Source organism: Carcharhinus amblyrhynchos, chromosome 12 (assembly GCF_965287045.1).
Source record: "Carcharhinus amblyrhynchos chromosome 12, sCarAmb.v2.hapA, whole genome shotgun sequence".
Classification (NCBI taxonomy): Eukaryota; Metazoa; Chordata; class Chondrichthyes; order Carcharhiniformes; family Carcharhinidae; genus Carcharhinus; species Carcharhinus amblyrhynchos.
In genome coordinates this window covers 1,798,035-1,812,318 of record NC_137335.1, presented here as the reverse complement: position 1 = coordinate 1,812,318, position 14,284 = coordinate 1,798,035, and positions in this window count along the sequence as shown.

Below are 14,284 nucleotides of genomic sequence, written 5' to 3'. Positions count from 1 at the left end.
TATAACACATTTCTCATTTGTGTGACAGGTAGAATGTCCTTTTAGCTTGGTAGCTGAGAATAACTCGTATTACTACTGCAGAGTAACAGTGGCTAATTTCACCCATTGCTCACCTCAGACACGAGACCCAGGCATTCTGAGCTCGACTGGGCACTTCCCAGGAGTTTGTGAGATACACCAGCGATGATCCGATCAGAGATCAATCTGCAGGATTTCTTTAATGTGCCCGTTTCAATATCAATCTGGCACAGTCAGCAAACAGGTCAGGCACCACTGACAGGGCAGCCAGTTGGGCCAATCTGATAGTGTGTGGAACTGCAGGAATCTCGAAGCCAGTGGAAGGTGTGTTTGCAGTGGACTGTGCTGGAGAATTCCCTTCCGAATTCTCAGCTCCCACATTGAGGAGCGGGAGCTCGTTTCACTGCTCCATTTCACACAGTGAATTTCAGCTCAGGACAGAGCCCGCTAATTCTTACATGGTCACTACAGATATGATGTGGAGATACCAGTGATGGACTGGGGTAAACACCAGGTTAAAATACAACAGGTTTATTTGGTAGCACAAGTCCACAAGCTTTCGGAGCACTGCCCCTTCGTCAGGTGAGTGGGAGTTGTGATACGGATCCAGTTGTGATACGGATCCAGTTGTGATATGGATCCAGTTGTGATATAGATCCAGTTGTGATAGAAATCCAGTTGTGATATGGATCCAGTTGTGATACGGATCCAGTTGTGATACAGATCCAGTTGTGATAGAGATCCAGTTGTGATACGGATCCAGTTGTGATACAGATCCAGTTGTGATACAGATCCAGTTGTGATAGAGATCCAGTTGTGATACGGATCCAGTTGTGATACCGATCCAGTTGTGATACAGATCCAGTTGTGATAGAGATCCAGTTGTGATACGGATCCAGTTGTGATACGGATCCAGTTGTGATAGAAATCCAGTTGTGATAGAGATCCAGTTGTGATAGAGATCCAGTTGTGATACGGATCCAGTTGTGATAGAGATCCAGTTGTGATATGGATCCAGTTGTGATAGAGATCCAGTTGTGATACGGATCCAGTTGTGATAGAGATCCAGTTGTGATACGGATCCAGTTGTGATACAGATCCAGTTGTGATACAGAGAGCTCCAGATATCCCCGACATGTGAATGTCCAGTCCTGACCACAAGAGGACAGTGTTGTTACACTTTCACACTGCGATTGTCCAGTTTGATGCTGAGATTACACATTGGAAGGTGTTGGTAATACCACAAAATATCAAACATCCAGACCGCTCTTAGGAATGACCATGAGCTTTCTGAGTTGAATACTGGACTACGACTCAAAACTTAACCTTGTTGACATGAAGTCAGTGACAGAAAGAGTTGGATGTGGACAGCAACTGGCCAGACACAGATCTGGATCTTGATTTTATAAATTTGCTGGGATTCAGGATGGTGGTGGTGGGGGGGGAGATTTATTAATGATAATGCCATTAAACAGCAAGGGGTGAGGGTTAGATTCTCTCCCATTGGGGATGGTCATTACCTCAGCCCAAGCCCAGTCTTGCTGCATTTGAACTAAGAACATAAGAACATAAGAAATAGGAGCAGGAGTAGGCCATCTAGCCCTTCGAGCCTGCCCCGCCATTCAATAAGATCACGGCTGATCTGTCGCTGCTCAGTTCCACATTCCCGCCCTCTCCCCATAACCCTTAATCCCCTCTCTTATCAAAATCCCATCAACCCGCGTCTTAAAAATATTTAGCGAGGCAGCCTCCACCACTTCAACGGGCAGAGAATTCCAGAGATTCACCACCCTTTGAGTGAAGAAGTTCCTCCTCAACTCTGTTCTAAACCGCCTCCCCTTTATCTTGAGGCTGTGCCCCCTAGTCCTACTGTCTTTTTTGAGCGGGAAGAGTCTCTCCACCTCTATCCTATCCATCCCATTCATCATCTTATACGTTTCAATGAGATCTCCCCTCATTCTTCTAAACTCTAACGAGTACAAGCCTAATTTATTCAGCCTCTCCTCATAGCTCAACCCCCTCAACTCCAGTATCAGCCTAGTAAACCTCCTCTGCACTCCCTCCAAGGCCAAAATATCCTTGCGCAGGTGCGGCGCCCAAAACTGCACACAGTACTCCAGCTGCGGCCTCACCAATGCCCTATACAGCTGCAGCAAGACCTCCCTACTTTTATATTCAATCCCCCTCGCTATGAAGGCCAGCATCCCATTCGCCTTCCTGACCACCTGCTGCACCTGCAAGCTGGGTTTTTGCAACTCATGCACAAGGACCCCGAGGTCCCTCTGCACCATCGCCTGCTGCAGTTTTTCGCCCCGTAAGTAATAGTCCTTCCTACCATTCTTCCTACCAAAGTGGACCACCTCACATTTGCCAACATTAAATTCCATTTGCCATTTCCTGGCCCATTCGCCCAGCCTATCTAGATCCTTCTGCAGACTCTCCACACCCTCCGCACAATTTGCTGTTCCCCCTATCTTGGTGTCATCAGCAAATTTCGACACCCTACACTCAGTTCCCTCCTCCAGATCATCTATATAAATAGTAAAAAGCTGAGGCCCCAGCACCGACCCCTGGGGCACTCCACTAGTCACCAACCGCCAATCCGAATAGCACCCGTTGACCCCCACTCTCTGCCTCCTATTTGACAACCAATCCTCTATCCACGCTAACACCCTACCCCCAACTCCATGTCCCTCGACCTTCTGCAATAACCTCTTGTGAGGTACTTTATCAAACACCTTCTGAAAATCTAGAAAGACCACATCCACCGGCTCTCCTCTATCCACCGCCCTAGACACATCCTCATAGAACTCCAGTAAATTTGTCAGACACAACTTCCCTTTAATGAAACCGTGCTGTGTCTGCTCTATCAAGCAATTCCCTTCAAGATGCCTCGCAATTTCCTCCTTAATGACAGATTCTAACATTTTACCCACCACAGACGTTAAACTAACCGGCCTATAATTCCCCGCCTTTTGCCTGGCACCCTTCTTAAACAACGGCGTAACATTAGCCGTTTTCCAATCTTCCGGCACTTCCCCGAAATCCAGCGACTTCTGGAAAATAACCACCAAGGCATCCACTATCGCCTCCGCCATTTCTTTCAGAACCCTCGGATGCATTCCATCCGGTCCTGGGGACTTGTCCACAATCAGCCCCTCCAGTCTGTCGAGCACTGCCTCTCTAGTAACAGTAATTTCATTAAGACCCTCCAGTCCTACCACCTTTCCATCGCTAACACCCGGCAAATTATTCACGTCCTCCTCCGTGAAGACAGAAACAAAAAATTTATTTAATACCTTAGCCATATCCCCATCCCCTACCACTAGGTCCCCTTTCTCATCCTCTAAAGGACCAACATTCACCCTAGCCAGCCTCTTCCTTTTTATATATTTATAAAAACTCTTGCTATCCTTTTTTATATTAAGCGCTAGCCCAGCTTCAGTTTCTCCTACCCTTCTTTATCAACTTCTTTGTCAATCTTTGTTGACATTTAAACCTCTCCCAATCCTCTTCTCGCCCACTACTCTTAGCTACTCTAAATTCCTCCGCTTTTAATTTAACACTTTCCTTCACCTCCTTCGTTATCCACGGCTTATTACCTCTCTTCCTACTGTCCTTTTTAACCATCGGAATAAATTTCCGCTGAGCACCAAGAAAGATCTCCTTAAAGATCCTCCACTGCTCCTCAGCAGACCCTCCCTCCAATGCGCTCCCCCAGTCCACATTCGCCAATTCCTCTCTCATCCTACCGTACTCCCCTCTATTCAAACAGAGGACGCGTGTCCGGGAACCCACTTTCTCCTCCTCCATCTGCACCAGAAACTCCACCATACAATGATCACTCTCCCCAAGAGGATCCTTCACCACAAGGTCCCTAATTCTACCCGCCTCATTACATAGCACCAGATCCAAGATAGCTCGCTCCCTCGTCGGCTCCAACACACACTGTTCGAGGAAACTATCCCGGCAGCATTCCAAGAAATTCAGTGGTGGATTCCAGGCCTAGTGGAGGCAGTCTTGTGAGTGGGGCCACCGTCTCTACATAAAATCCTAGCCAGGAGAGCAGAAAAACTTGATGCCTTGCCAATAAAATATTGTGCTTTCACCAGTAGAAGGAAAGCTGAGGAGTTGCGAATGGTGCTGAATATTGTGGAATCATCAGTGAACGTCCCCATGTCTGACCTTATGATGGAGGGAAGGTCATTGGTGAAGCAGCTGAAGATGGTTGGGTCTAGGACATTACCCCAAGGAGCTGCTGCAGAGACAGGATACTCCCCTGAGGGACTCCTGCAGAGATGTCCTGGAGCTGAGATGACTGACCTCCATTCACCACAACCATCTTCCTCTTTATCAGGTATGACTCCAACCAGGGGAGAGTTTGTCCCCTGATACCCAATGATTCCAGTTTCACTCGGGCTCCCTGATGTTAAGCGCAGTCGCTCTCCCCTCACCTCTGGATTCAGCTCTTTTCTCCGTGTTTGAACCAAGGCTGTAATGAGGTCAGGAGCTGAGTGACCCCCTGGGGAAACCCAAACTGGGCGTCACTGAGCAGGTTATTGCTGAGCAGGTGCTGCTGGATCGCACTGTCGATGACCCCTTCCATCACTTTACTGATGATCGAGAGTAGACTGATAGGGCAGTAATTGGCCGGGTTGGATTTGTCTCAGGACACCCCTGGGCAATTTTCCCCACTGCCGGGTCAGTGCCAGTGTTAGAGCTGTACTGGGACAGCCTTGATGTGGGTGTGCCGGCGTTGGACTGGCGTAAACACAGTAAAAAGTCTGACAACACCAGGTTTTAGTCCAACCGATTTATTTGGTAATACTCACAAGCTTTCGAGGTTTCTCTCTTCGTTTCCCTCCTCAAAAGCTTGTGAGTCTATTATCAAATAAATCGGTTGGACTAAAATCTGGTGTTGTCAGACTTTTTACTGGGACAGCCTGGACAGGATATATTCGAAGGATTGTCTGTGTCCTCATGTTTTAATCCTCAGTTCAGACAAACTGCAGGCTATAGAAGAACATTGTGACAAGATCCACAGAATTTATCAAGTTAATCACAACAAGTACAGGATATTTAGCAGAGGTAATGGTATCCAGTCACTATTGGCTTGTGATTCTTCAGGTGACCATGGCACTGTCTCTTACTCTGTTCCACTAACTGTTCCTGATGCTGACCAAGTGATTTAACAAACTTTCCTCTTGTTACCTTCTCAGCCTTGACTCTCTGTCACATTCGGTCAAACACAGTAAGAAGTTTCACAGCACCAGGTTAAAGTCCAGCCAATTTATTTGATGGTAAACCCACAAGCTTTCAGAAACACTGTTCCTTTGTCAGGTGTGTGGAAGGGACAGCGTTTCCGAAAGCTTGTGGGATTACTATCAAATAAACCTGTTGGACTTTAACCCGGTGTTGGGAGATTTCTTACTGTGTTTACCCCAGTCCAACACTAACATCCCACATATATTCGGTCAAACTCAGTCCTGTCCATGTCATTGATTTAAAGTTTATTAACCATTCATTGCCACCAGCCTGCTGGGTAGTAGGAATATTGCCTGATACTCACTATTGATTCGAATGGCTAAAGTTGGCGCTTGTTATTTCTCACTTTCTACAACTCGGTGGTTTCACACTGAGTGACTTTGACCCATTTATTCCTACACAGAGATCAATTCGGAAAAACACATTTTTCAACAATTAGTCAAACAAAGGTGTTGAAGACAGTTTGTTTTAGAATAACTCCTAGACTCTGTAAGATAGGCAGTTTCAACCCACACTCGGTTAACAAGTCTCCCCCATCGCAGCAGAAGAAACATAATCTTTAATTCACCATTGCACACACTCAGGGAGCCTGAAACAAATGGACAGTTACTCACTGACAGCTTTCCCTGTAAGCTCAGTAACCATACCGTATTTCAGAACAAGTTCCACGAGGAAATTTTTAAAAACAAATGGTGAAAATGCATTAAACCCCACAACAGGCAGTGTGAAAGTGGGGTGGGGGCAAGGGTGGGGTGGGGGTGTGAGTGGGGGTGGGGGTGTGGGTGGGGGTGTGGGTGGGGGCAAGGGTGGGGTGGGGGTGTGAGTGGGGGTGTGAGTGGGGGTGGGGGTGTGGGTGGGGGTGTGGGTGGGGGTGTGGGTGGAGTGGGGGTGTGAGTGGGGGTGGGGGTGTGGGTGGGGGTGTGGGTGGGTGGGGGTGTGAGTGGGGGCGTGGGTGGGGGTGTGGGTGGAGTGGGGGTGTGAGTGGGGGTGTGAGTGGGGGTGGGGGTGTGGGTGGGGGTGTGGGTGGGGGTGTGGGTGGAGTGGGGGTGTGAGTGGGGGTGTGAGTGGGGGTGGGGGTGTGGGTGGGGGTGTGGGTGGGGGTGTGGGTGGAGTGGGGGTGTGAGTGGGGGTGTGAGTGGGGGCGTGGGTGGGGGTGTGGGTGGAGTGGGGGTGTGAGTGGGGGTGTGAGTGGGGGTGGGGGTGTGGGTGGGGGTGTGGGTGGGGGTGTGGGTGGGGGTGTGAGTGGGGGTGGGGGTGTGGGTGGGGGTGTGGGTGGAGTGGGGGTGTGGGTGGAGTGGGGGTGTGAGTGGGGGTGTGAGTGGGGGCATGGGTGGGGGTGTGGGTGGAGTGGGGGTGTGAGTGGGGGTGTGAGTGGGGGTGGGGGTGTGGGTGGGGGTGTGGGTGGGGGTGTGGGTGGAGTGGGGGTGTGAGTGGGGGTGGGGGTGTGGGTGGGGGTGTGGGTGGGGGTGTGGGTGGAGTGGGGGTGTGAGTGGGGGTGGGGGTGTGGGTGGGGGTGTGGGTGGGTGGGGGTGTGAGTGGGGGCGTGGGTGGGGGTGTGGGTGGAGTGGGGGTGTGAGTGGGGGTGTGAGTGGGGGTGGGGGTGTGGGTGGGGGTGTGGGTGAGGGTGTGAGTGGGGTGGGGGGTGTGGGTGGGGGTGTGGGTGGGGGTGGGGGGTGTGGGTGGGGGTGTGGGTGGGGGTGGCCAGGTTAATATTAATTGCAGGATTCCCCTTGGAGGGTTTAAAGTTATAAATGTTCCTCCCTCTGGTCTGAAACATTGCCCGGAATTCTCCAGCCCTTCCTGATGGCCGGATCTCCTGGCTGCACTAATGATGCACCTCCTGCCGTGGATTTTCCAGCCTGTGGGGTGGAGTTACTGGAAAATCCCATTGACAGCAACAGGAGCAGAAGATCCCACGCATAATTAATGAGCTTCCACATTCAAAATTAGACACGGCAACTCACCACACCCCTCCCAACGGGAAATGTGCCACTTATTGAACTCACCACTTAGAGCAGGATTTTCCAGTCTTGCCTGCTGTCTGGATTTTCCAGTCTCACCTGCTGTCTGGATTTTCCAGTCTTGCCTGCTGTCTAGGTTTTCCAGTCTCACCTGCTGTCTGGATTTTCCAGTCTTGCCTGCTGTCTGGATTTTCCAGTCTCGCCTGCTGTCTGGATTTTCCAGTTCTGGTGAAAGTCAATGGACTCATGGCTGGATTAACGTAGCTCTGCGGTGAGTCCTGTCACTGTGCGGCTGGAAAACCTGGAGCTGGAAATTCCACCCATTCAGTGAAGCTGGACAGAGATGGGAATTAAATCTGGCTTTCAGCTCTGGGCTGGATTGTTCCCGATGTGATCATAAAACTGAGTCTGGAAATATGAATGATTTCCTTCTCACAGTCAGGAATTTAAATGCAAATCCTCCGGTCTTTAATCAACTCCTTAATAACGTCTCTAATGATCAGAGAGAAACAGAAAGCACTCGCTTTCCCAGGTACAAAGCGATGTAGTTTGTCCTTGAATATTGGGAATGAAATTCCTCCTCACCGGAGTTCTAATGACGAAATCGGCCAGAGTGGGAACAGGTTTGTCTGGTCTGTGATTGCTTCAAACCCCTTCACTGGAACTATCGACAGGATAAATTCAACATTTCACCCCGGGGTGACTGTGTCAGCGTTTGGCCGAGGTGTAACCGTGTCAGTGAGGAACAGCCTCACCTCGGAGCCAGAAGGTCACAGGTTGGAGTCCCATTTCAGAAACTGACCACAGCAGACCAGGCTGACACTCCAGTGCAGGACTGAGGGACAGCTGCACTGCCAGAGGTGCCATCTTTCAAGTGAGACATTAAATGGGTGGTGCGATGGTTAGCACTGCTGCCTCACAGTGCCATGGACCCGGGTTCGATTCCCAGCTTAGATCACTGCCTGTGGGGAGTCTGCACATTCTCCCCGTGTCTGCGTGGGTTTCCTCCGGGTGCTCCAATTTCCTCCCACAGTCCAAAGATGTGCAGGTTAGGTTGAATGGCCATGCTAAATTGCCCCTTAGTGTCAGAGGGACTAGCTAGGTAAATGCATGGGATTATGGGGACAGGGCCTGGGTGGGATTGTGGTCAGTGCAGACTCAATGGGCCAAATGGCCTCCTTCTGTACTGTAGGGATTGTATGATTCTAATCTCATAGTGTCTTGGGACAAAATAGTCTAATCTCTGGGATGGATGTAAAAGATCCCAAGACATTATTTGGAAGGTGAGCAGGGGAGTGGGGGAGGGGGTTCTCCCCGGTGTCCTGGCCAATACCTATCCCTCAATCAACATCATATAAACCACTACTGATGTGAAATATCTGAGCTTTGGTGTGAGAATTACAGTTAAGGGTTACCCGTCATGACAAGGAATTCTGTGAGTTTCCACCTCTGGAATTCTGAGCTGTAAACATTTCTCAAACACAAAGTAACTTACACTCTGAGAAATGGAGAGAAATTTAAAATGCAGAGAAAGGATTAAAGCGCATTAACATTAATCAGTGAAGGAACAGTTATCAGAACAATTATTTGAAGCTTGCTGTTGGGAATTATCTGCTGCTGATGGGAGGGGTTGGTATTTGGTATTTCAAGTTAAATCATCAGTGAAATGGGATCCAGTGGATGGAAACGCCCACGATATCAGCCTTGTTAATTCATTACTGCAGAACGGCTTTGCCCTGAGTGAGAGTTCCTGTTCTGGACGAGCGTTTATTGTGGTGGATGTGACAGGCCAGTAAGCCCCACCAGAGCAATCTGACTGCAGTTATCGAAAAACACCGTTAGACAGTTTAAAATCCAAAGTTCAGAATCTGCAAAGCTCAGTCTTGTTGCAGGTGCGTACAAGGGGAACCAGCCTGTCTCCACACCAGATCTGTGCATATTCGATGGTATTTATGAAGTTGGTGTATTTACTATGTGTATTGTTATGTGTTGCTAAACGATTAACTTGGAAAGAAAGTGTGTTAAAGAATTTGGGGTTGGGGTATAATCTGACAGCACTCAGCCAATAGCCTTGTTAGACACAGCTACTCAGATTTAAGCAGAAATCCATTTGATTTGATTTGATTTGATAAATTATTGTCACATGTGGTAGTGTACAGTGAAAAGTATTGTTTCTTGCACGCTATACAGGAAAGCACACTGTTCATAGAGAAGGAAAGGAGAGAGAGAAGAATGTAGTGTTGCGGTCATAGCTACAGTGTAGAGAAAGACCAACTTAATACGAGGTACATCTATCCAAAAATCTGATAGCAGCAGGGAAGAAATTGTTCTTGAGTCGGTCAGTACATGTCCTCAGAATTTTGTATCTTTTTCCCAATGGAAGAAGGTGGAAGAGAGAATGTCCAGGGTGCGTGGGGTCCTTAATTATACTGGCTGCTTTTCTGAGACAGTGAGAAGTGTAGACAGAGTCAATGGATGGGAGGATGGTTTGTGTAATGGATTGGGCTACATTCACGACCCTTTGTTGTTTCTTGTGGTCTTGGGCAGAACAGGAGCCCATACCAAGCTGTGATACAACCAGAAAGAATGCTTTCTATGGGGCATCTGTAAAAGTTGGTGAGAGTCGTAGCGGGCACACCAAATTTCCTTAGTCTCCTGAGAAAGTAGAGGCGTTGGTGGGCTTTTTAATTAGAGTGTCAGCGTGGGGGGGACCAGGGCAGGTTGTTGTTGATCTGGACACCTGGAATCATGAAGCTCTCGACCCTTTCGACTTTGTCTCTGTTGATGTAGACAGGGGCATGTTCCCCTCTACGCCTCCTGATGTGAAGAAAATGCAAACTTCCAGGAGAATACAAACATCACTCACCTTAAAATGATGCCGTTACTTTCAGAACATGCGAAAATAAATGAAAATGATACTGATTGATCAGTTGGTCAGATCTTTTTCATTCAGAAGGTTTTCTCACTCTAGGTTCAGGCAGAGTTTTAAATGGCGCCCACTTACATCAGACTCTGATTCCAACACCACAAAAACTCCATTTCCCTTCCTGTAATGTGTAATAAACAACAGGTATATAAATGTTAACGTGGATGCAAATTTAATCTGGGACAGAATTAAAGTTAAAGTTAAAGTTTATTTATTAGTCATAAGTAAGGCTTACATTAACATTGCAATGAAGTTACTGTGAAATTCCCCTCGTCGCCACACTCCAGTGCCTGTTTGGGTCAATGCATCTAACCAGCACATCTTTCAGATTGTGGGAGGAAACTGGAGCACCCAGAGGAAACCCACGCAGACACGGGGAGAACGTGCAGACTCCACACAAACGGTGACCCGAGCCGGGAATAGAACCCGGGTCCCTGGTGCTGTGAAGCAGCAGTGCTAACCACTGTGCTGCCCAAACTGGATGGTGGGAGGTTACTGAGATTATGCCGAACGTGTTAGGGTTCATCCCTTGTTCTAATATCCACCCATTTCCTTTCATCTGGGATTGTTCCCAATGATTTGAAGGGAGTCCAATATTCTTCTGATATTGACAAAGGGCGACACACAAAGGAACCTGGAACTTCACCACCCATCATCGACTGTCGCTCAACACTGGGTGGCAGAGAGAAGTTGTTCTAATGTTATGAATAATAAGGGTTATTTTTAGGAACACATTTTATTAGCGAGAATCGGGTTGTGTTTTTGTAGAACAGGATGGATTCTTTAAGGAAGTAATGAGGTTGCTTGTTGTGTTAGGTTAAGAACATAAGAAATAGGAGCAGGAGTAGGCCATCTGGCCCTTCGAGCCAGATTTTTGCTCGGTTTTTGCTCGGTTGGAATTCTTTGACGAAAGCCTCAGATTAATTTTCCCACTCGGTGTCAGGGAAAGCATGAACTGTGCATTAATCATTTTTATAACATCGACAGATAGAATCTGTATTTTTTATTAAAAAGTTGGTGATTTGACTGAGTACAGCTCTAGAGGAACTGGGAATGTATTATGGTCAGAGTTAAAAGCTGTGGTTAGTGTATCCTAACTGTAACACGAGGAAAATAGGAAGCTTTGTTTCATATACTGCTCTGCAGGGGAGTAGCTGGTCTGGTGTATGTTGGTGCAGGAGTGCAGACAGAACTCACAATTCCAAACCTCCAAATTATAAATGATCTGTTCTCCAATGGCGACTGACCTATCTACCTGACATTGTAGTTTGTGGAAGTGTTTAACTGACTCGATCCTGCAATCAAATCAATAGATTCCAGGATCTCCCCATCATCCAGTGTTACCTTTGTTCTATTCTCAGCTCCTGTTCACTGTGTCAGGTTTGAGAATGTCTTAGAATCTACAGTGCAGAAGGAGGCCATTTGGCCCATCGAGCCTGCACTGACCACAATCCAACCCAGGTCCTATCCCCGTAACCCGATTTACCCTTCTAATCCCCCCGACACTAAGGGGCAATTTAAGATGGCCAGTCAATCTAACCTGCATGTCTCTGGAGTGTGGGAGGAAACCCACGCAGACATGGGGAGAATGTGCAGACTCCAGACAGACAGTGACCCGAGGCTGCAATTGAGCCCAGGTCCCTGGCGCTGTGAGGCAGCCGTGCTAACCACTGTGCCACTGTGCCACCCCAGTGTCAAATAGGAAATATTGAGCCTTGCACAAGCTTTCAGCTGTTTCCAAACAAGAATTTCCCCTGAAATTAACTTCCGGGCGAGGGGATGAGGTTCTGGTGTTTCGGTGCAAGTGAGATTTCAGATTAACACCATTAACATAAAGGGTTCATTCCGAGGTCTGACAGGACAGGAAATGTTGGTGCTGTGTGTGTGCAGTGTGAGTTAGCATCGTGGAATATGGAGAGGGAGGGTTGAGGAGGTGGCAGTGGTGCAGTGATATTGTCACTGGATGAGTAATCCAGAGAGCCGGGGTCATGCTCTGGTTCCAATCCCACTACGGCAGATGATGAAATCTGAATTCAATAAAGATATGAAATTAAAAGTCTAATGATGACGATGAAACCATTGCCAATTGTTGTAAAAACCCATCTGCAAAGGTCACAGTCTGGGGTACGCTTTAGGGAAGGAAATCTGTCATATTTATCTGGTCTGGTGTACCTGGGACTCCAGACCCAGAGGATTGGGGATCTTAACTGGCCCTCCAAGGGCAGTTAGGTTTGGGTAATAAAAATTGGCCCAGCCAGTGGAGCCCACATCCGATGGACAAATAAAAAAATACAATCAATCAGCTGATTAGGCTTGAGGGGCTGAATGGCCTCCCCCTCGTCCCGCAGATGTTGGGGTACCTCCTGTATTCTCAGAGTATCCGTGGGCACCAGTCCTTGCTTTCAAATTCCTCCATGGCCTGGCCCCTCCCATCTCTGTGATCACCTCCAGCCCTACACCCTCCGAGGTTTCCACACTCAGATTCCAGGCTCGGAATATAATCACTCCACCACCGGCAGCCAGACTCTTCCCTAAACCACCGCCTCTCTCTGCCTTCCTTTAAGATCCTCCTTAAAGCCTATCTCATTATCACCAATATTTTGTGGCTAGTTTCCTTTGATAATCACCCCTGCAGACTATTGGGGGGGGGGGGGGCGGGAGGTGGGTGGGAGTTTATTACACTAAAGGTGCTACATAAAGGCAGGTTGTTGTTGTTGACTCTGTGAATCTTTGGAGCAGTGAGTATCTGGTTATAAATAGGAATTGGCCGCAGTATCAGACAGGACTGGGCGAACCTGCGGGAAATGGTTTTCTCAAACCAGAGTTCAGACAATGTGACAGTGAGGAAGGAGGTTAGCTCCCGATGACTCACCGATGATGGGGGAGGGAGATTTACCGCTGCCGGAAACATCTGGATCAATTCCAGCTGTCCGGCTGGTGCACAGCTGGAGGAATGTGAGGTGGGTAGTGGAGGTGAATCAGCCGCTGGGGTGGGGAGGGAGGGGGAACTGAGTGACAGCAGGGAGTGAGGGGACACGGACGGGAGAGTGATGGGACTGGGACATTTTACAGGAAACTCTCTCCACGGTCCAGAGAAATATTCAGTTCCCTGACAACCAACCAGGAGTCAAATAAAACCAAAAATCAGAAATACCCCCAAACCATCACTGACACTGACAGACACTGACACTGACAGGTGGACGAGAAGCTGGAGACATAAGAACATAAGAAATAGGAGCAGGAGTAGGCCATCTAGCCCTTCGAGCCTGCCCCGCCATTCAATAAGATCATGGCTGATCTGTCGTGGCTCAGTTCCACTTTCCCGCCCTCTCCCCATAACCCTTAATCCCCTCTCTTATCAAAAACCCATCAACCCGCGTCTTAAATATATTCAGCGAGGCAGCCTCCACCACTTCAACGGGCAGAGAATTCCAGAGATTCACCACCCTTTGAGTGAAGAAGTTCCTCCTCAACTCCGTTCTAAACCGCCCCCCCTTTATCTTGAGGCTGTGCCCCCTAGTCCTACTATCCTTTCTGAGCGGGAAGAGTCTCTCCACCTCTATCCTATCCATCCCATTCATCATCTTATACGTCTCAATGAGATCTCCCCTCATTCTTCTAAACTCTAACGAGTACAAGCCTAGTTTATTCAGCCTCTCCTCATAGCTCAACCCCCTCAACTCCGGTATCAGCCTAGTAAACCTCCTCTGCACTCCCTCCAAGGCCAAAATATCCTTGCGTAAGTACGGCGCCCAAAACTGCACACAGTACTCCAGCTGCGGCCTCACCAATGCCCTATACAGCTGCAGCAAGACCTCCCTACTTTTATACTCACAGAGGAAAAGTTTCATAGAATCCTTACAGTGCAGACAGAGGCCATTCAGCCCATCGAATCTGCACCAACCACAATCCCTCCCAGGCCCTATCCCCATAACCCCACATATTTACTCTAGTTAGTCCCCCTGACACTAAGGGGCAATTTAGCATGGTCAATCCACTTAACCTGAGTGGCACGAAAGCACAGTGGTTAGCACTGCTGCTTCACAGCGCCAGGGATCCGGGTTCAATTCCTGGCTTGGGTCACTGTCTGTGTGGAGTTTGCATGTTCTCCCCG